Below are 22,932 nucleotides of genomic sequence, written 5' to 3'. Positions count from 1 at the left end.
GATTTTGACAAAGTCAATAACTTTTTAAATTTAATCGGCAGCAATCGGCCTATAAAAACGCATGCATCATCTCACCACCTAGAAAAAAAATAACTCCAATATATGATATGTAGCATCAATAGAGTATACGCATCCACAGATGTAGAAAATTCCTCACATAAGTATGTGTTCTTTAGCAGATAATATAGAATCACACCGCAAAAGGCCCACCAAAAGACTATTGTAAAATAAAAAGAATATACACTCCTCATCTCCCACACTCGCCAAACCAAATACTCGTTCTAAAATATAAGGTGCATCTGTTTATTGTAAATCAAATTTGTTTAAGTTGACAAAGGCCAGGGCCAAAAATATCGACATCTACAATACTAAAAATACAATATTAAAATTTATTCCATGGTGAATCTAATGATAGCAATTTGATATTATGAATATGGACACATTTCTCTACAAATTTGGTCAAACTTATTGAGATTTGACATTTCTAAATACTCATATTCTACATCTTATATATTTTGACGCAAACAGAGTACTCCCTCCATCCATATATATAGGGTCTAATGATTTTTTCGAGACTGCCTTTGACTATTGATAAGATTAATAGTATATTAGTTGTATAATGTGAAATTTTTATCATTGGAAGCTACTTTCATGTACGAATTTGACAGTATGCTTCGTGTAACTTGTGTGTCTTATATTATTACTCTAATATGTAGTTAAAGTTAGCCTTGAAAAACACATTAGGCCCTGTATATATGGATAGGGGGAGTAACTTTTTTATGAAAATTTAACAACAGCAACGGAGGCGGCAAAAGCGCGTCAACCTGCAGTTCTACTCGAGAAAAGTCCATTTTAAACCTTTAGCTTGTAAAGCTTAGTTAAATCAAACCCGGTCTAAATCGAACCCTGGAGCTGTTTTGATCCCGGGATTTCATCTCTCGGATCACTTTTGATGGGCCGTCCAGCCTGCAAAATAGCCATTTTTTTACGAATCTGAAAATATGTGCATGATATTGAAAAATGTTCAGAAATTAAAAAAATCTTAAATAAGAAAAAAGTTCAGGATATCAATTTTTTTCGCAAATCTGGAAATAAATTCGGAAATAAAAAATATTCTCAAAATTGGAAAATCTTTTGCAGTTTGGAAAAATGTTCGCAAATTTGAAAAGGTTTCTTGCATTTGAATTTTTTTGTGAACTCCAAAAGTGTTTTAAAATTAAAATCTGTTCATGGATTTGAAAAAAGATCAAGAACTCAAAAAATAAAAAAATATTCCTGAACTCGAAAAATATTCACAAATTTATAAAGTGTTCATGAATTTGAAAAAATGTTCATGAGTTTGAAAATCTATTGCAAATTTGAATAAATATCCACAAACTAGAAACATGTTTGCAAAGACAAAAAATACTTTTGAGTTTGAATTAGTTTTCATGATTTAAAAAAAACATTCACGAGTTTGAAAGACGTTCACGATTTTTTTTAAAAAAATATGAAGTTGAAAAATGTTCAACATATATTTAAGAGAATTGACCCTGTATTGTAAAATGCTCATTGTATATTCAAATACATCAAAGTAGTAACATTATGTTTGAAAAAATCTGGGAAAAAAATAAATAAGTAAATATATAAATGCCTAAGGAAATTGTAAATTAAAAATAAACAAAAAGGGATATAAAATGGTAATAGAAATTATAGAAACGGAAAATCAAAAGAGAAAAACAAGTCACTGGGCATGAGTACGAAAAAAAAAGAATTGCGGAAACCAGCTTAAGTTCGCTATGCAAGTTGGCATGAATACAAAAGAAAATCAGTTACTAGGCGGCCCGCACGAGACTAGAGGTGGAAGATAAATATGACAAGTGAGTCAAGTCAGTCGGTACAAGTAGCAAAATATCCCATTTTGGGATATATATTTTTTTATGTGAAAAACAACTCCAGAGTTTGATTTAGACCAGCATTGATAAGTTTATGGTGCCAACAACCGGGATTCTGAGTTGAGGGTTCAATTTAGCTAAGCACTACAAGTTCAAGGTTTAAAATAGATTTTTTTCTGTTCTAATCTACACCTGCCGAATTGTGAGCGATCGCCCCGGCGTAGTGGCGGCAGATGCAATCGCTGGGCCCATGTTAATTTCATCTTGATACTCGGAACCCTATCTCGTATTGGGCGCGTGACGTGCTATGGGTTTATGGTCCTGTTTGGATACTCTAACACAGTTAGAGTTAGAGTTATTTTCTAACCCACTCTAACCCAAATAAGCATCTCTCCACCGGGATAGTTGGGTTAAATGGAACTAACCCACTCTAACTCTTCATGTTTGGATACTTTTGAGTTATTTGAGCCTCCAACTAACCCAAACTAATTCTAACCCCATAATCCAAACAGGGCCTATATATAGCCACCATGATCTGAATGGCCCTGCGAAAACTAGATTAAAAAAACTAGCTAGCTAGAAATCGAACCGATCGATGTCTTCGCCGGCTGCTCTGTCGGCAGATGAGATACCCATGGGTCTGGTGCGCCTCGAAAGGCAACGCCTGCAGTTCGACAACCACTTCTCCGTGACGTGCCGCCGGGACCGCTTCTGCCTGCGCTGCGTCGTGGCTTTCTGCTCCCACTGCTGCGGCAATCACCACTTCCACCCGGAGTGGCCGGACCTCCGGGTCCTCCCCATCGACCTTGACACCGAAGGCCGGCCCATATTCCCAACCCGGATGGCGGCGGCACCGGACGGGCACCCGATCCCGCCGGACATAGCCAAGTTCATGAGGGCGCAGGATTACACCTCGCCGTTGCTAAGGGACGTCTTCTGCATTCACTGTGCCAAGTCCTTCCGCGCCGACGTCTGCGCCCACCACGGCGACCACGCGCGCCTCCGGGACTGCGTGCTCCGCATCGAGAAGCGCGGCTGGAGGACCTGCGTCAGGTGCGTCGGCGACGAGTGGTGGGTGCCGCACATCGGCTTAGCGCTCGGAGATCCGGTGCTCGTGGACGAGCAGGGGAGGTACGAGCTTCTCCCCGTGCTGACACGGGTGCGGCGTCCGTGCGTGGAGTGTGGCATCGGCGCCCATCGGATTCCACGGGAGTTCTTCCCGTTCTGCTCCGAGGCTTGCACCTGCAAACACATTCGCTGCATCGAAGAACGCCGGGAGGCCAGGCTCGCTGCTCGGCGCTTGGCCACCGTCAGGCCAGAGGAGTAGGTTTAATCGTTTCTACTACCTGTATCCAGGTTTATAAGTCACACATGAGTTTTTATATCTTTAATTTGACTAGCGACAAATGTTATAAAGTTAGTTGATAGTCAAAATGAAATTTCCAAACATACTTCCGCCTAGATACGAGCGCGGGGACAAGAACCACAAAAAAGGCCACGCTCTCCCCTCCTCTCCCCTGCGGCCGGAGCCACCAGATCCGGCCATTATGGCCGCCAGCTCCTCCACCGGAAACCCTGCCCGCCTCAGCCAGTGCTCCCCGCAGCCCGCTGGGGGCGCGCCTCGGACCGTTGGACCCTCGACCCCCCTCCTCCCCGTGGTCCGCAGCCTCGACGACTGTTGCGTCAGATCCGGCCTCGACGCCGCGAATCTTGCACCGGGACGGCCGCCCCAGGGCAGGTGCGTCGCTGGGACCGCCGGATCCTTGCGGTTCCCCTTGCGGGGGGGGGGGGTGCGCCTTAAATCCTTGATTGTCCGCCCCGACTCCCCTGCCCCCGTTTCTTCTTCGGGACAGGCAGGCGCGATGGGCGATGGATGGACGGAGGTCCGCTCCCGGAAGAAAGGGAGGCCCCGCTCACGCTCGTCGGATCAAAGAAAGCGCCCTCTGCGGCAGCGCTCGGACCGCCGCGGCTCATCCAATACAGGCGGAGGCAGGAAGGCCTTCTTAAGCCGTTTCAAAGGCAAATGCTTCCGCTGCCTCAGTGAGCTCCACCGCTGGGTAGATTGTCGTGATCCCCTCCGTTGCATCATCTGCAAGCGCGCTGGGCATTACGGCAAGGAGTGCCCGCAGAACCCTCGGAACAGAGGGCCCGGGGGTCCTGCTCGAGATCGCCTGAAGCTGCCCGCTGCCGCGCGCGCCCCGGTCCAAGACCGCCTCATCTTCCCGGTGGCGCCCCCCCACCCCGACATGAACCGCTTGCTCCTGTGCGATCCGGCCAGGCGGCCGCGTGAGAGCCACCGGGTGATCGTGGCCACACCGGCGCTGGAGCTCGAGGAGCACGTTCTGCGCCAGCACGCCGTCACCCTCACCGCTGCCGACCGCTCGCACTCCACCACCCCAGCGGCCGTCGGCAGGGTGATCTTCGAGCAGCTCTCCACCGGCCCGCATCAGCTGCGCGTCATGGCGCACCAGCCCGAAGCCTTCCTCATCCACTTCGACCTCCCCGCGCACCGGGACAATGCCGTGCGGCGCGCCGTCATCAAGGTCGACGGCTGCAAGTACTTCATCAGGGTGTGGAATGAAGACGACCACACCGCAATCCTCAAGTTCAACCATCACGTGCGCGTGGTGATAGAAGACCTGCCGATGCAATTTTGGAACCTGCCGGGTGCCGAGGAGGCCCTCGGCGACATCGGCCGCGTCGACCGGCTGGACTCGCGCACTCTCGAGAGGGGCCACACCAAAACCTTCGCGTGCTGGCTCTGGGTCTGGGATGTTGCCCGCATCCCAACTAGGCGCGCCCTCTGGGTGCTCAAGCGCGGCGCCGGCTGCTCAGATGAGATCATCGGCATCACCCCCGATGACCGCCGTGTTCCTCCGCCGCCTGGAGCACACCGCTACGACATGCTGATCCACGTCGACCTGCTCGAGGACTGGTCGCCCCTTTCGCCGCGCTCCTCCCACTCGGGGCAGAGCGGCCTGCCTTCTTCGGATGACAGCGACGACCGCCCACTCCCCCGCGTCGAGCCGGGCACCTGGGTCGCCCATGTGGAGGACGGCCAGGGCCGGGCGCGCAGCTCCGCGCCGCGTGCCGGCCCGGCTGGCTGCGGCCCGATCCTGGGCGGCTCCGATCGAGACCGCAATGGTGATGGTGGGAGCGGAGGTTCGAGCCGGTCCTGGAGGGATTGGCTGCTCGGGCATGGCTGCCACGCTAGGAGCGGCGGCGATGGCGTCGTCAACAGCGTGCATCGCCAGCGCAGCCGCACCCCGGTTGGAAGCCGCCGCTCCGTGGGCCGCAAGGAGGAGGGTTCGAGCTCCAACACCAACACTCTGCGCGCCACGCCGCCCAAGCCGCTTCGACCGGTGCAGGCCGCGCCGGCTGAAGCGGACCCGGTCGCTCAATTCTTCTCCTTCTCCGACTCGGGGCGCGCCCTCTCGCCGCCCCCGCGCATGGACTGCATGCAGTTGGAGATGGAGAACGCAATGATCAAAGCCCTGCGCACCTCGCTTGCTTTCGAAGACGGTGGTCGCTCCCCTCCATCCCGCCTGAGTGTCAAGCCAGGGGAGCTCGAGAGCCCAGCGATGCTGCCGTGCCTGCTGCCCTGCGTCAGCTCCCCTGTAGCAGCCACGGTGGGCTTCCAGCTGGATGCGGTGACCCAGCAGGTGGGCGAGATGGTGATCGGCAGCCGCAATGAGCAGGCGGCTCAGCTGTTCGAGGCGGTGCCCGCACCCATTCTTCCGTGCCAGCCTCCACGCCCTCGCCACCCTGCTCCGCCAAAGTCCAGGGCTCTCTCGGCCCCCTCTCGCCGGAGCGCACGTCAGGCTGCGGCAGGCATCACCACCCTAGTGGCCCAGAGGGCGGTGCTGTGCCTCATCCAGGAGCTTGGCGAGCTCGGCCCAAAGGACAAGATGACACCAAAAGCCGCCGCCCAGATCATGAAGCGCTTCCAAGAGCCACTGTCGGAGGGCGATATCGCTGCCATTGCAAAGCTCACCAGCCTCGATCAAGGCGCTCTCAAGACCGCGTCGGGCATGGCAGGTCTGGCAGATGCTGAGGAGATTCTGCAAGTGTAGTAATATTAGCATTATCAGATGTATCTAGGATCCGCCAGCGGCTGGTCTTCAACCGGCTTGATCTAGGTTTAGTGTCAATGTTTAGTTCCTCGATGATGTGGTTAGCTGCGTGGCGACGGGGTTTTGGGCCTACTGGTGGCCGTCGCCGCCCCAGGCTGTATGTGATGGTGTTTCGTCCCTGCATTAGTAGTTTTTTTAGCTGGTGGAGCAACAACTGGTTTTTAGATGAATGACAATACCATGAACTTCATGTCATGGAATGTTAGGGGACTAAACTGCCCTGTGAAGCGTACTGCGATCAACGGCGTGGCCACCGCGCATAGATTAGCAATGTTGTGTTCGCAGGAGACCAAGATAGAGGTGTGGTTGACGGCGATGGCCAGGGAGATCGGTGGCTCCTCGCTGCAAGGCTGCGTCGTCCTCCCAGCTGTAGGTACTAGAGGGGGTGCGGCCATTTTCTGGGACAAAACGATAGTCGACGTAGTTTCTCATAGCATAGGAAGGTTCTCCATTACGGCTAGGGTTCTTGAGCTCCACTCCGGGCTGCACTTCTGGATCACCACGGTGTATGGGCCAACAGATGACGCCCAGAAAGATAGCTTCCTGGCTGAAATCGCTGCGACAGCTCCATCTACGGCAGAGCCATGGATGATCAATGGTGATTTTAACATGATCTACCAGGCTGCTGACAAGAACAATGCCAATATAAACAGAAGAATGATTGGGAAGTTTAGGAGGGCCATTGATCAAGCTGGACTGAGGGAGATAAAATGCAAAAACCGACGTTTCACTTGGAGCAACGAAAGAGAAGTGCCAACGCTTTGCAGCATCGACAAAGTGTTCTGCAACGAGCACTAGGAAGTACTGCACCCTGATCACATCCTAGTGGCTGCCTCTACATCTTTTTCGGATCATTGCCCGCTGTACCTGATAGCCGCAAGCAAGCCATGCAGACAGGCACATTTCAGGTTTGAGAGTTTCTGGCCGCGCTTCCACCGCTTCACAGAAACTGTTCTGCGAGCGTGGCAACGGCCAGTGCACCATGACTGCCCTTTTGTCAGGGTGAAGAAGAAGCTTGAGAGGACGGCAGCGGACCTGAAGATATGGAGCAAAACCACTTTTGGGAGGGCAACCATGCAGTTTCACATAGCAAATGAAGTCATCCGTTTGCTTGATCTAGCCCAGGAGAGCAGAAGACTGTCGGCAGCCGAGATCAACCTCAGAAAGCAGCTGAAGCTCAAGGTCCTAGGGTTGGCAGCCATTGAGAGAGCACGGAGGAGGCAAGCTTCAAGGATCACATGGCTGCGGGTTGGTGATGCGAGCACTAAGTTTTTCCACGCTAAAATGAGAGCAAGAAGCAGAAAAAACTACATTCATTCTCTTGCAAGCGGCAGCACAGTGGCTTACGAACATGAGGAAAAAGAAAAAATGATTCATGATCACTTCCAAAGCAGTCTGGGCAAACAGGAATCACGCCAAGCAACCCTAAACTGGGACAGGATAAACGTCCCGAGGATCGACCCGCAGGGTTTGGACGCTCCCTTCTCGCACGCAGAAGTTTGGGCAGCGATAGTCGACTCCCTAGCGGATAAAGCCCCGGGTCCGGACGGTTTCAATGGCCATTTTTTTAGATCTTGTTGGCATATAATCAAAGAGGACATCATGGCTGTTTTTCAAAAATTCTATCACCTCTCAGGGCAAAACTTTGCAAGCCTCAACACTGCCTTCATTGTGCTCCTGCCCAAGAAAAACGGAGCTTCTGAAGTGGGACATTTCCGGCCGATCAGCCTCATACACTCAATCGCAAAACTAATCTCGAAGGTGCTCTCGACTAGGCTGTCCGGGGCCCTCAGTGCGATCATCTCCCCGGCACAGACGGCATTTCAAAAAGGAAAGTGCATCCACGACAGCTTCCAATACGTTCAAAGTTCAGTAAGGATGCTGCACCGCATGAACAAGAAGGCTCTGTTTTTCAAACTGGACATAGCAAAGGCCTTCGATTCAGTCTCCTGGGAGTACATGTTCGAGCTGATGGAGCGGATGGGCTTCCCACCAAGATGGCGTGACTGGATCGCACTACTGCTATCTACGGCATCGTCGTCATGCATGCTCAACGGAGTCCCTGGACCGCAGATCTCCCACAGGTGCGGTTTCAGACAAGGCGATCCCCTCTCTCCGCTGCTCTTCATCATGGCAATCGACCCGTTGCACCACCTGCTCGCAGCCGCTGCAGCGGAGGGAGCAATGGCTCCGCTGCCAGGTCAGGGGATCAGCATGAGAGCCAGCCTATACGCGGATGATGCGGTGATCTTTGCAAATCCGGAGAAGGAAGAAGTGGAAACGCTGCTTTTTCTACTGAAAAAATTTGGCGACTGCATGGGGCTCAAACTGAACCAGGCTAAGTCTTCGGTGATTCCAATAAACTGCAATGACATTCAGCAGTCTGAGGTGCTTGCTAGTTTCAGAGGACAACAAACCTCTTTTCCAACCACCTATCTTGGACTGCCCATTTCCACGAGAAAATTAAGGCTGGTGCACTTCCAATTCATAACTGACCGAATTCGATCTAGGCTGGCGGGATGGAAGGGCCGGCTCATGAGCATGGCTGGCAGGCGAGTCCTCGTGCGTGAGGTGCTAACTGCGCTGCTAGTGTTTGCCATGAACGTCCTCAAGGTCCCAAAGAAAATCCTAAGAGAAGTGGACAAGGCTCGCAGGCAGTTCCTCTGGGCGCAGGACGAGAAAATCACCGGGGCCAAATGCAAGGTGGCTTGGGATAAGGTATGCCGGCCGGTGGACAAGGGAGGGCTTGGCATCCTAGATTGCCACCGTTTCGGTGCGGCCCTGCGGATGCGATGGCTCTGGCTTTCATGGCAGCAACAGCATAGCCCCTGGATGAGCTTTCCCGTCCCATGCGATCACGACGATCGTGTGCTCTTTGCATCGGCCACCTAAGTGCAGCTAGGAAACGGAAGAACAACCACTTTTTGGACAAGCTCTTGGTTGGGATCAATGCCTCTATGCCAAGAGTTCCCAACTCTTTTCCAGCACTCGCGTGGCATGGGCAGGACAGTTCAAGAGGCCCTGGCAAATGACAAATGGATTCAAGACCTGCAGCACGACAATAGGGCCGAAATGGTGGTTCAGTACCTGCAGCTCTGGCGAAAGCTTCGCAGGGCCAATGTCGCACTAACAACGGAGGAAGACTCGATCACCTGGTAGGCAGGTGGTGGAAACGTCTATACTGCCAATGCTGCTTACAAACTGCAGACAGGCGATGCCCCTAATCCTGGAATCAAGGCGGCAATCTGGAAGTCTTGGGCCCCTGGAACCGTTAAGATGTTTGCATGGCTTCTCCTCCAAGACAGACTCTGGTGCAACGATCGCCTGCAGCGGTGCGGGTGGACAAACGGTTACTTATGCGCTCTTTGTCTCAGAAATCTCGAATGTTCTACGCACCTATTCTGGGATTGCCCGCTCGCACGGTCGGTTTGGGAGGCGGCATCCTCCTGGAATGGATGTGCAGCCCTGCAGCTTGCCAGGATAACGAGCCACTCATCGCTGAGGCACTGGAAAAAACAGTCCAACTAGCACCATCAAACTCCAGGAAAGGGCTCAAGACGATGATGATGCTGATAGCCTGGGAGATATGGAAGGAGAGAAATGCATGTGTTTTCAACAACAAACTCCCCCATGCTGAAGACGTGCTGCACTCCATCAGGAACACGATCGAGCTATGGAGAATGGTGGGAGCAACATGCCTAGAGCCCCCCTTTGGGGAATATGTAGCGAGAGATTAGGCCGAGGGCTAAGCCGGTCACCCTGTAGTTTTCATTTTCATTTCTCAAACTGCATCCATGATCGCTTGATCACCCCCTGTTCTCCTGCTGCTTTCTTCTAAATCAATGAAGCCGGAAACCCCGGATCTTTCAAAAAAACATACTTCCTCCGTTTCTTTCTACTCTTTCAAGATTTATCTGGAGTCAAATTTCGTAAGGCCCCGTGTCCTCCCGCGTCGCCTCCCCCGGCGGCGGCGGGGAGCCGCGCTGCTGCGGTCCCCCTTCCCACCCCGCCCCACCTCCTCGTCGCCATCGGAGGAGTGGCCGGCAAAGCCGCGCTGGCTCCTAGGATGGTGGCAGCGGGGCGCCTCGGCTAGCATGGCTTCAGGTCGTCCACCCGCTTTCCCATCGACTTCCGCCGCGCACCGGGTGCCGGCGTGTCTCCGGTGGCTCCATCCCCCTCCGCGCGCGTGGCCATCGCCCGCCCCGTCCCACCGGGCTCCGGCTGCTCCTGGTCTTCGCCAACACGTCCTCCCCCCATCCATGCCAGATCCATGGTTACTAGTGACCAAGCCCTAACAAAACTAAATCGATTACATATGATAAATCTCATCCAATCCATCACCGTCCAGCAAAGCCTACGAAGAAATTACTCACTCCTTGCGGTGAGCATCATGGAATTGCTGAAGGAGGATGGTTGATGATGACGACTGTGTCGAATCCCCCTCTTCGGAGCCAAGAATGGACTCCAGATCAGCCCTCCCGATGAAGAACAAGAGGTGGCGGCGGCTCCGTATCGTTAAACGCGATGATTCCTTCTCTCTGATTTTTTTCTTGGCAAATAGGTACTTATGGAGTTGGAGATAGGGTTGCGGGGCTGCCAGGGGCCCACAAGCCTGCCAGGCGCGCCCCCTAGACTTGTGGCGCCCTGGGACCGCCCCCTCTGGTATTTCTCTTCGCCAATATTTTTTATATATTCTGAAATAATTCACCGTAAATTTTCAGCTCAATCCGAGAATTTTTATTTCCTCACAAAAACAACATCATGTCAATTCTACTGAAAACAACATCAGTCCGAGTTAGTTCCATTCAAATCATGCAAATTAGAGTCCAAAACAAGAGCAAAAGTGTTTAAAAAGTAGATAGGTTTAGGACGTATCACTTCTACCCACTTAATAACATAATCAACAACAACTAGAATATGTGTATACCATTAGATGAAGGAGAAGGTCCTACATAATCAAATCCCCAAACATCAAATGGTTCAATGACAAGTGAATACTTCATAGTAACTTCCTGACCTCTACCAATATTACCAATTATTTGACATTCATCATAAGATAATACAAACTTACGTGCATCCTCGAAAAGAGTAGGCCAATAAAAATCATATTGTAATACCTTATGTGCAGTTCTATCTCCAGCATGGTGTCCTCCGTATGCCTCAGAATGACACTTCCATAGAATTTGTTCCTGTTCAAGCTTAGGTACACAACATCTAATAATACCATCTACTCTTTTATAAATATATGAATCGTCCCAAAAGTAATGTCTTAAATCAAAAAATAATTTTTTCTTTTGTTGGTATGTGAAATTAGGTGGTATATATTTAGCAACAATGTAATTAGCATAATCTGCATACCGAGGAGTAATACGAGAAGCATTTATAACATTTAATTGTTCATCAGGAAGACTATCATCAATAGGCAGTGGGTCATCAAGAGCATTTTTCATTTGAGACAAAATTATCAGCTATGGGGTTCTCAGCTCCTTTCTATCAATAATATGCAAGTCAAATTATTGTAGCAACAAAACCCACCTAATTAACATAGGTTTAGCATTTTTCTTTTCCATAAGATATTTAATAGCAGCATGATCCATGTGAACAGTTGCTTTAGAATTAATGATGTATGATCTGAATTTATCACATGCAAACACAACTGCTAGAAATTCTTTTTCACTACCATCATAATTTATTTGAGCATTGTCTAGAGTTTTAATGGATGACATTTAATTTCTTATCGACTCTTTGTCATAAAACAACACCAACTGCATAATCACTAGCATCACACATAATTTTAAAAGGTAGGTTCCAATCAGGTAGTTGAACCATGGGTGAAGAGATTAAGGCTTTCTTATGTATTTCAAATGCTTCTACACAATCATCATCAAAAATAAATGTAACATATTTTTGCAAAAGATTATTAAGAGGTCTAGAAATCTTAGAGAAGTCTTTAATAAACCTCCTATAGAAACCAGCATGACCAGGGAAACTTCTTATACCTTTAATATATTTAGGACATGTCATTTTCTCAATTGCATCAATGTTAGCTTTATCTTCTTCAATACCTCGTTCAGAAACTTTATGCCCAAGTACTATACCTTCATTCACCATAAAGTGGCACTTCTCCCAATTCAAGACAAGATTAGTTTCTTTACATCTCTGCAAAACTCGATCAAGGTTGCTTAAACGATCATCAAAAGAAGTGTCGTAAACGAAAAAATCATCCATGAAAACCTCAACAATATTTTCACAAAAGTTAGAGAATATAGCAGTCATACATCTTTGAAATGTAGCAGGTGCATTGCATAAACCAAAAGGCACACGTCTATAAGCATAAGTTCCAAAAGGGCAAGTAAAAGTAGTTTTCTCTTGATCTTCTTTTGACACGGGTATTTGAGAGAGACCAGAATATCCATCAAGGAAACAAAAGTGTGTATGCTTACACAATATTTCTAACATTTGATCAATAAAAGTCAAGGGGTAATGATCTTTTCTAGTAGCTTTATTTAATTTCCTGAAATGAATTACCATCCTATAAGCAGTTACAATTCGTTGTGGGATGAGTTCATTTTTGTCATTATGAACATCAGTTATAGCTCCATTCTTAGGAGCACAATGAATATGAATTACCCATCTACTATCACCTCTGGGATAAATTATACCTGCTTCCAGAAGTTTTAACATTTCAGTTCTTACTACATCCTTCATCTTAGGATTCAACCGTCGTTAATGATTGATGTCGCTTGAAGCTACGTCGGTATTTCCCCAAAGAGGAAGGGATGATGCAGCACAACGGCGGTAGGTATTTCCCTCAGATATGAAACCAAGGTTATCGAACTAGTAGGAGAACCAAGCAACACAACGTAAACAGCCCCTGCACACAAATAATAACACCTCGCAACCCGACGTGTTAAAGGGATTGTCAATCCCTTTTGGGGTACGGTGCCAGAAATTGCGTGTTGATGGGAGAAAGTTGTAATAAATTGGATAAATAGATCACAAATAAAATAAAGTGCAGCAAAGTATTTTTGTATTTTTGGTTTAATAGATCTGAATAAAAAGTGCAAATAAAATAGATCGCAAAGCAAATTTATGAGAAAGAAGACCCGGGGGACGTAGATTTCACTAGTGGCTTCTCTCGAGAAAGATAGCAAACGGTGGGTAAACAAATTACTATTGGGCAATTAATAGAACCTCGAATAATTATGACGATATCCAGGCAATGATCATTACATAGGCATCACGTCCAAGATTAGTAGACCGACTCCTGCCTGCATCTACTACTATTACTCCACACATCGACCGCTATCCAGCATGCATCTAGTGTATTGAGTTCATGGAGAAACGAAGTAATGCAATAAGAACGATGACATGATGTAGACAAGATCTATCTATGTAGAGATAGACCCCATCGTTTTATCCTTAGTAGCAATGATACATACGTGTCGGTTCCCCTTCTGTCACTAGGATCAAGCACCGTAAGATCGAACCCACTACCGGGCACCTCTTCCCATTGCAAGATAAATAGATCAAGTTGGCCAAACAAAACCCAAATATCGGAGAAGAAATACGAGGCTATAAGAGATCATGCATATAAGAGATCAAAGAAACTCAAATAACATTCATGGATATAAAAATATATGACTGATCATAAACTCAAAGTTCATCAGATCTCAACAAACACCACAAAAAGAGTTACATCATATGGATCTCCAGGAGATCATTGTATTGAGAATTCAGCGAGAGAGAGGAAGCCATCTAGCTACTAACTACGGACCCGAGGGTCTACAAAGAACTACTCATGCATTACCGGAGAGGCACCAATGGAGGTGGTGAACCCCATCCGAGATGGTGTCTAGATTGGATCTGGTGGTTCTGGACTCTGCGGCAGCTGGATGAATATTTGGTCGACTCCCCTACGGCTCTGGGATTTTTGGGGTATTTATAGAGCAAAGAGGCGGTCCGGGGGCACCTGAGGTGGGCACAACCCACCAGGGCGCACCCTGGTGGGTTGTCCCCTCCTCAGGACTCCCCCTAGGTGCAACCATGGCCCAATATCTTCCTTCTGGTCCATAAAAAATCTCCGTGAAGTTTCATGAAATTTGGACTCCGTTTGATATCGATTTCCTGCGATGTAAAAAACATACACAAACAACAACTGGCACTTGGCACTATGTCAATAGGTTAGTACCAAAAATGATATAAAATGACTATAAAATGATTCTAAAACATCCAAGATTGATAATAAAACAACATGGAACAATCAAAAATTATAGATACGTTGGAGACGTATCAGCATCCCCAAGCTTAACTCCTACTCGTCCTCGAGTAGGTAAGTGATAAAAACAGAATTTTTGATGTGGAGTGATGTTTATCATGTCATATCATATTCTTTTATTTATAGCATGGACATTTGGACTTTTATGTGATTCAAAGCAATAGTCTAGTTTTGACATAATAATTTAGATACTCAAGCATATCAACAAGCAACCATGTCTTTCAAAATATGAATGCCGAAATAAGTTATCCCTATCCCATCATGCTCAAACATTGATCCATGCATGAAACACACTCGCATATTAGCTACACCCAATACTCAAGTATGATCATATTGCCTCTTAGTTGGTGCTTTTATCAGAGAAGATGGAGACTCAAATTCAAAAAAAATTACATAAAGTAAAAGAAAGGCCCTTCGTAGAGGGAAGTAGGGATTTGTAGAGGTGCCAGAGCTCAAAGCAAAAAATAAGAGATAAAAACATTTTGGGAGGTGTATCCATCCCACCAACGAAAACCACTTAGAGTTCCGAACACTTTCCATGCTAGATATGCCATAGGCGGTTCCCAAATAGAAAATAAAGTTTATTCCTTTTTCCACCATACTTTCACTTTCCATGGCTAGCCGTATCAATGGTTGCCCTCCATACCAACACTTTCCAAGGAATTTATTATTTGACAACATAAAGTAAATTCATTTTGGAATTTTGGGACTGGGCATCCCTAAAACCTTTGCCTTACTCTCATGCAATGACAAGTGAATAAACACTCATCGTGAGAATAACACATCTAGTATGGAAAATATTAGCCACCCGTTACCGTTCCACGAGCGAAACAAATACACAAAAGAGAAGTTTATTTTGAAAATTAGAGATGGCACATGCAAATTTGCTTAGAACGGCAAAATAATACCGCATATAGGTAGATATAGTGGACTCATGTGGCAAAACTGGTTTAAAGGATTTTGGATGCACAAGTAGAGATCATACTTGGTGCAAAGTGAAGGCTAGCAAAAGATTGGGAAGGGACTAACCAAGAAACGGATAATATCATAAGCAAGCATTAAGCATAATTAACACCGAATAATGCACCACAAGTAGGATATAATTTCATTGCATGACTATTGACTTTTGTGCTTGCATAGGGAATCACAAACCTTAACACCAATATTCTTACTAAAGCATAATTACCCATAAACACAACTCACATATCACATCATCATATTTCAAAACTATTACTAAGAATCAAGTTTATTTTGTCCAATGATCTTCATGAAATTTTTTATTTTACTTTATCCTTCTTGGATATCTACCACTTTGGGACTAATTTTCATGTGTTGCTTTTCATAAGCTCAAACAAATATAAGTGAAGATCATGAGCATACAATTTTTTATTTCTCCCAAAATAATTGAAGTGAAGCAAGAGAGAATTTCTTTAAAATTTTACTAACTCTCAAATAAATCTAAGTGAAGCAAGAGAGTATTTCTTCAAAAATACTAAGCACACCATGCTCAAAAAGATATAAGTGAAGCACTAGAGCAAGTCCTAGCTCATAAAAGATTTAAGTGAAGTACAGAGAGCAATTCTAACAAGTCATGAAATAATTTTGACTCTCTCAAATAGGTGTGTACAACAAGGATTGATGACTTAAAACACAAAATAAAACAAGCAAAGACTCATATCACACAAGACGCTCCAAGCAAAACACATGAAGATCATTAGAAGAAAAATATAGCTTCGAGTAAAATACCGATGATCGTTAGAAGAAAGAGGGGATGCCACTCGGGAGCATCCCCAAGCTTAGTTGGTTGCTCATTTTTGGATAATAGCTTGGGATGTCGGGGCATCCCCAAGCTTAGGCTCTTCTATCCTTCCTTCATACATCGTAAGATAACCCAAAACATGAAAACTTCAATCACACGAAACTCAACAAAACCTTCGTGAGATCCGTTAGTATAAGAAAGAAAACCACTACTATAAGTATTGTATCAAACCAATTCATAATTTTTTTTGCATTATATCTACTGTATTACAACTTTTCAATGGCAAAAACTCATCAAAGAAAACCATAGAGCCATCAAAATAAGCACACAACACAAAGAAAACAGAATCTGTCAAAACAGAATAGTCTGTAGCAATCTGACTATTTCGAATACTTCTGTAAATCCAAAAATTCTGAAACATTAGGAAGACCAGATTAATTTGTATATTAATCTTCTTCAAAAAGAATTGGCATTTTATGACGTTCTGGTGATTTTTAAAAATTGTTTTCGTGAGCTCATAAGTTTGTGTTTTTCAGCAAGATCAAACAACTATCACCCAAGAAGATCCTACAGGCTTTACTTGGCACAAACACTAATTAAAACACAAAAAACACAACCATACCAGCAGCATAATTGTGCAAACACTCAAGAACAGAAAGCAAAAAAGCAAAAATAAATTTTATTCATTGGGTTGCCTCCCAACAAGAGCTATAGTTTTACGCCCTTAGCTAGGCATAAAGCAAGGATCTAAGTTTTTTCATCTTTGGTTCGATATCCATAAGATGCCCTCATGATTGATTCATAAGGTGGCCTGATTTTTGCTCTAGGAAAGTGTTCCATACCCTTACTCAAAGGAAATTGGAACTTAATATTGCCTTCTTTCATATCAATCACGACACCAATAGTGCGTAAAAACGGTCTACCAAGAATAATTGGACAAGGCGGATTGCAATCAATATCAAGAACAATAAAATATATGGCACACAATTCCTATTTGCAAGAATTAGAACATCATTAATTCTTCCCATAGGCTTTTTAATAGTAGAGTCCGCCAAGTGCAAATTCAAGGAACATTCTTCAAGATTAGTAAGACCAAGCACATCACATCAAGATTTCGGAATGGTAGAAACATTATACGTCTCCGTCGTGTCTACTTTTCCAAACACTTTTGCCCTTGTTTTGGACTCTAACTTGCATGATTTGAATGGAACTAACCCGGACTGATGCTATTTTCAGCAGAATTGCCATGGTGTTATTTATGTGCAAAAACAAAAGTTCTCGGATGACCTGAAACTTCATGGAGAATTATTTTGGAATATATAAAAAATACTGGAAGAAGAATCCACGTCAAGGGGGCCTCCACCTGTCCACGAGGGTGGGGGGGGGTGCGCCCCCTGCCTCATGGGCCCCCTGACGCTACACCGACCTCAACTCCAACTCCATATATTTGTGTTCAGGGAGAAAAAAAATTAGAGAGAAGGATTCATCACGTTTTACGATACGAAGCCGCCGCCAAGCCCTAAAACCTCTCAGGAGGGTTGATCTGGAGTCCGTTCGGGGCTCCGGAGAGGGGAATCCATCGCCATCGTCATCATCAACCATCCTCCATCACCAATTTCATGATACTCACCGCCGTGCGTGAGTAATACCATCGTAGGCTTGCTGGACGGTGATGGGTTGGATGAGATTTATCATGTAATCGAGTTAGTTTGTTAGGGTTTGATCCCTAGTATCCACTATGTTCTGAGATTGATGTTGCTATGACTTTGCTGTGCTTAATGCTTGTCACTAGGGCCCGAGTGCCATGAACTCAGATCTGAACCCTTTATGTTTTCATCAATATATTTGTGTTCTTGATCCGATATTGCAAGTTATAGTCACCTACTATGTGTTATGATCCGGCAACCCCGAAGTGACAATAACCGGGACCACTCCTGATGATGACCGTAGTTTGAGGAGTTCATGTATTCACTATGTGTTAATGCTTTGGTCCGGTACTCTATTAAAAGGAGGCCTTAATATCCCTTAGTTTCCATTAGGACCTCGCTGCCACGGGAGGGTAGGACAAAAGATGTCATGCAAGTTCTTTTCCATAAGCACACATGACTATATTCGGAATACATGCCTACATTACATTGATGAATTGGAGCTAGTTCCGTGTCACCCTATGTTATGATTGTTACATGATGAACCGCATCCGGCATAATTCTCCATCACCGATCCAATGCCTACGAGTTTTTCCCATATTGTTCTTCGCTTATTTACTTTTCCGTTGCTACTATTACAATCACTACAAAACCCAAAAATATTACTTTTGCTACCGTTACTTTTGTTACCGTTACCACCACTATCATATTACTTTGCTAATAAATATTTTGCTGCAGATATTAAGTTATGCAGGTGTGGCTGAATTGACAACTCAGTTGCTAATACTTGAGAATATTCTTTGGCTGCCCTTGTGTCGAATCAATAAATTTGGGTTGAATACTCTACCCTCGAAAACTATTGCGATCCCCTATACTTGTGGGTTATGAAGAATATTTTCTAGCGCCATTGCCGGGGAGCATAGCTCTATTCCTTGAATCACTTGGGATTTATATCCGCTGGTCACTATGAAGAACTTGAAAGACGAGAAGACAAAAATTTATCCCTCAACTACGAGGGGAGGTAAGGAACTGCCATCTAGCTCTGCACTTGATTCACCTTCTGTTTTGAGTAAGCTTGCGACACCTAAACCTGCTTCTGCTATTCATTCTGATATGTCGCATGTTATTGATGATGCTACTTCTGCTATGCATGATACTTATGATGAAACTACTTCTATGCTTGATACTACTGTGCCACTTGGTGAATTTCTTGATGAACAACTTGCTAGGGCTAGAGAGAATGAAATAATTGAAACTGATAATATTGATGAAAGTGATGATGAAGACTCTCCCCCTAATAAATATGAATTGCCTATTGTTCCCGAGGGTTATGTTATGGAGGAAGAAGCTGCTAGAGCTATTCTTGCTTGCAATGATAGATATGATCTTAATAAGTTATTAGCTAAATGGAAGCAACAATCTCTTAATGCTAGAATGAAACCTGACCCCACTTTTTCTACTTCACCTATCTATGTTACTGATAAGGATTATGAATTCTCTGTTGATCCTGATATAATTACTTTGGTTGAATCTGATCCTTTCTATGTCTATGAATCTGAAACTGTTGTGGCACATCTTACTAAATTAAATGATATAGCCACCCAGTTCACTAATGATGAGAGAACTTGCTACTTTTATATCCTTAAAATATTTCCGTTCTCATTAAAGGGTGATGCTAAGATATGGTTCAACTCTCTTGATCCTGGTTGTGTGCGTAGTCCCCAGGATATGATTTATTACTTCTCTGCTAAATATTTCCCCCCTCATAAGAAACAAGCTGCTTTAAGGGAAATATATAATTTTGTGCAAATTGAAGAAGAGAGTCACCCACAAGCTTGGGGGAGGCTTCTCCAATTACTTAATGCTTTGCCTGATCATCCTCTTAAGAAAAATGAAATACCCGATATCTTTTATAATGGACTAACCGATGCTTCCAGAGATTACCTGGATAGTTGTGCTGGTTCTGTTTTCAGGGAAAGAACACCGGATGAAGCTGAAATTCTATTGAATAATATGTTGACCAATGAAAATAATTGGACACTTCCTGAGCCAATTCCTGAGCCTATTCCTAAACCAACTCCGAAAAAGAGGTGTTCTATTTCTCAATCCTGAAGATATGCAAGAGGCAAAGAAATCTATGAAGGAAAAAGGTATTAAAGCTGAAGATGTTAAGAACTTACCTCCTATTGAAGAAATACATGGTCTTAATTTACCACCTGTCGAAGAAATATATGATCTTAATCCATTACCTATTGAAGAAACTCATGGTCTTGATAACCCGACACAGGTAGTAAAGGTAAATTCTCTCTATAGATATGATAAAGCTAAAATCCCTCCTACTAAGTTTGCTAACCAATGTTTGGATGAGTTTGATAACTTTATGGTTAAGCAAGAAGATTTCAATGCTTATTTTGGTAGGCAATTAAAACAAAGTGCTTATATGATTGAACACTTGGGTGATTATATGTCTAGAGTTAAAGGTGAACTTAAACTCATTAGTAAACATGCTTCTATGGGTACCACTCAAGTAGAACAAGTACTTAAAGCTCAAAATGATTTGCTCAGTGAATTGAATAATAAGAATAATGACTATGCTGTTAGAGTGGCTACTAGAACTGGTAGAATGACTTAGGAACCTTTGTATCCTGAAGGCCACCCTAAGAGAATTGAGCAGGACTCTCAGAGAAATAATATAGATGCACCTAGTCCTTCTAAAAGGAAGAAAACGAAAAATGATGGGACTTTGCATGCTCATAGTGAGCCTATTGTTGAAACACCTGAGAATCCAAATGGTATTTCTATTTCTGATGCTGAAACACAATCTGTTAATGAACATGAACCTAGTGATAATGTTAATGATAATGTTCATGATGATGCTCAACCTAGTAATGATAATGATGTAGAAATTGAACCTGCTATTGATCTTGATAACCCACAATCAAAGAATCAACATTATGATAAGAGAGACTTTGTTTCTAGGAAACATGGTAAAGAAAGAGAACCATGGGTTCAGAAACCCATGCCTTTTCCTCCCAAACCATCTAAGAAAAAGGATGATGAGGATTTTGAGCGCTTTGCTGAAATGATTAGACCTATCTTTTTGCGTATGCAATTAACTGATATGCTCAAAACGAATCCTTATGCTAAGTATATGAAAGAAATTGTTACTAATAAGAGAAAGATACTGGAAGCTGAAATTTCCACCATGCTTGCTAATTATACTTTTAAGGGTGGAATACCAAACAAACTTGGAGATCCAGGAGTACCCAGTATACCATGCTCCATTAAAAGAAATTATGTTAGAACCGCTTTATGTGATCTTGGAGCCGGTGTTAGTGTTATGCCTCTCTCTTTATATCGTTGACTTTATTTGAATAAGTTGACACCTACTGAAATATCTTTGCAAATGGCTGATAAATCAACTGCTATACCTGTCGGTATTTGTGAGGATGTGCTTGTTTTTGGTTGCAAACGTTACTATTTTAACGGACTTTGTTATACTTGATATTCCCGAGGACGATAGTATGTCTATTATTCTTGGAAGACCCTTTTTGAATACTGCATGGGCTGTTATTGATTGCAACAAAGGCAATGTCACTTTTCATGTTAATGGCAATGAGCATACAATACACTGTCCAAGGAAACAACCTCAAGTTCATAGTATCAATTCTATTGGAAAAATTCCATCGATTATTATTGGAGGTTTCAAATTTCCACTTCCCACTGTCAAAAAGAAATATGATATTCTTATTATTGGGGATGTGCATATCCCCATTGAGGTAACATAATGTTATTCGAAATTTCTCCGGTTCCACGTTAGTCGGAATGAGTTTGTTAACAAGACTTGATCAACCTTGTCAGTGGATTCCTTTTGATGAGCATGAGATGGATGAAACTAGAAGGCACAACCTTCTGTACCCTCCTTTTACTTTCTGTTATTTAGTTGAAATAAAGTAAAAATAGTATTTTTCTGTCTGTTTTCTGAATTATTCATGCAATATAAAAATACCCCGAAAATAAAAGTTCTCCAAATGCCCCAAAATTGAAATATGATTTTTTCTGGAATATTTGAGAATATCTGGCACTGAAAACACAACAGGGGGAGCAAGCACCTGGCCACGAGGGTCTAGGGCGCGCCCACCCCTACAGGGCGCCCCCCTGCCTCATGGGCCCATGGTGGCTCGCCTCCACTTATTCCTGCACCCATACACTTCTTCTTCCTCCCAAAAAAATCACCATCCAGCTCAAGCACGAGTTCTAGCTCATTTTGCTGCGATTTTCGATCTGCTTGCTCAAAGCACCTCTCACAAAACTGCTTTGGGGGATTGTTCCTTGGTATGTAACTCCTCCATTGGTCTAATTAGTTTTTATTCTAGTGCTTTATTCATTGCAAATTTTTGCTGCCTAGGTGACCATGTTCTTGAGCTTGCATGTTAAATTTATATGGCTCCAAGTAGTTCTAATGCATGATATAAGCTCTAGGCACTTGTAGGAGTAGTTGCTATTAATTTTGCCGAGCTTGGTTCACTTTTATTTGAAGTTACTAAAAATTTCAGAATTTTTTTCAGAGGAAGAAATATGTTTAGGAAGATGTACCAAGGTGGCCCTTCAAGGAAGCAAGGACCCAGGCTTGCAATGCGTGATGCTGATGAGGAACCACCAAGGGATGCTCCAGTGCGGCCTTGTGAATGGCCTTTAGAATACTTCATAGGTCGAGCAGGAATTAATGAAGAATTTAACGCATATTTGTGTAACGCTGACCTTGTGAGCTTCGAGGTAGAAAAGTGCTGTCAGTATCACTATATCACTAGTTCCTTTGTGAGGAGGTTTGGATTTTCATCTTCACGCAATTCTCAAACAGTCCTATTTGATCTCTATGAAAAATCTTACACTATGGACTTAGAGGATTTTACCACTGCGTGCAAACTTCCACAATGGGGTAGCACTAGGGAACCTCGCAAATATGAATTTAGAGATTTTCTTGCTAGTATAACTCTGGGGGAATCTAGAGACATAGCATAAGCTAACATAGGGAGCATTCATTTTCCTGCTATACATTATTTTGCTCTCTTCATAGGTAGGTGCATAAATGGTAAGGATGAAGCATGTCACATGTGTGTTCCTGACCTCAGTATTCTTAGGAGTGCTGTGTTAGGAGATAAAAGTTATAATTTGGGAGCCATTGTTGCACGTAGGTTGCATAACAATAGACTTAATGGAGATTTCTTTGGTGGAATTTATG

The 22,932-nt window shown here is 44.5% G+C and overlaps 1 pseudogene; it reads left to right on the top strand.

Moving 5' to 3' along the window:
- Positions 1 to 4,519: 4,519 nt before the first annotated feature.
- LOC123056852 (uncharacterized) lies at positions 4,520 to 5,568 on the top strand (annotated as a pseudogene).
- The last annotated feature ends 17,364 nt before the right edge of the window (positions 5,569 to 22,932 follow it).

This window comes from Triticum aestivum, chromosome 3A (assembly GCF_018294505.1).
Source record: "Triticum aestivum cultivar Chinese Spring chromosome 3A, IWGSC CS RefSeq v2.1, whole genome shotgun sequence".
Lineage (NCBI taxonomy): Eukaryota > Viridiplantae > Streptophyta > Magnoliopsida > Poales > Poaceae > Triticum > Triticum aestivum.
This window is presented reverse-complemented; position numbering and strand designations above follow the sequence as displayed.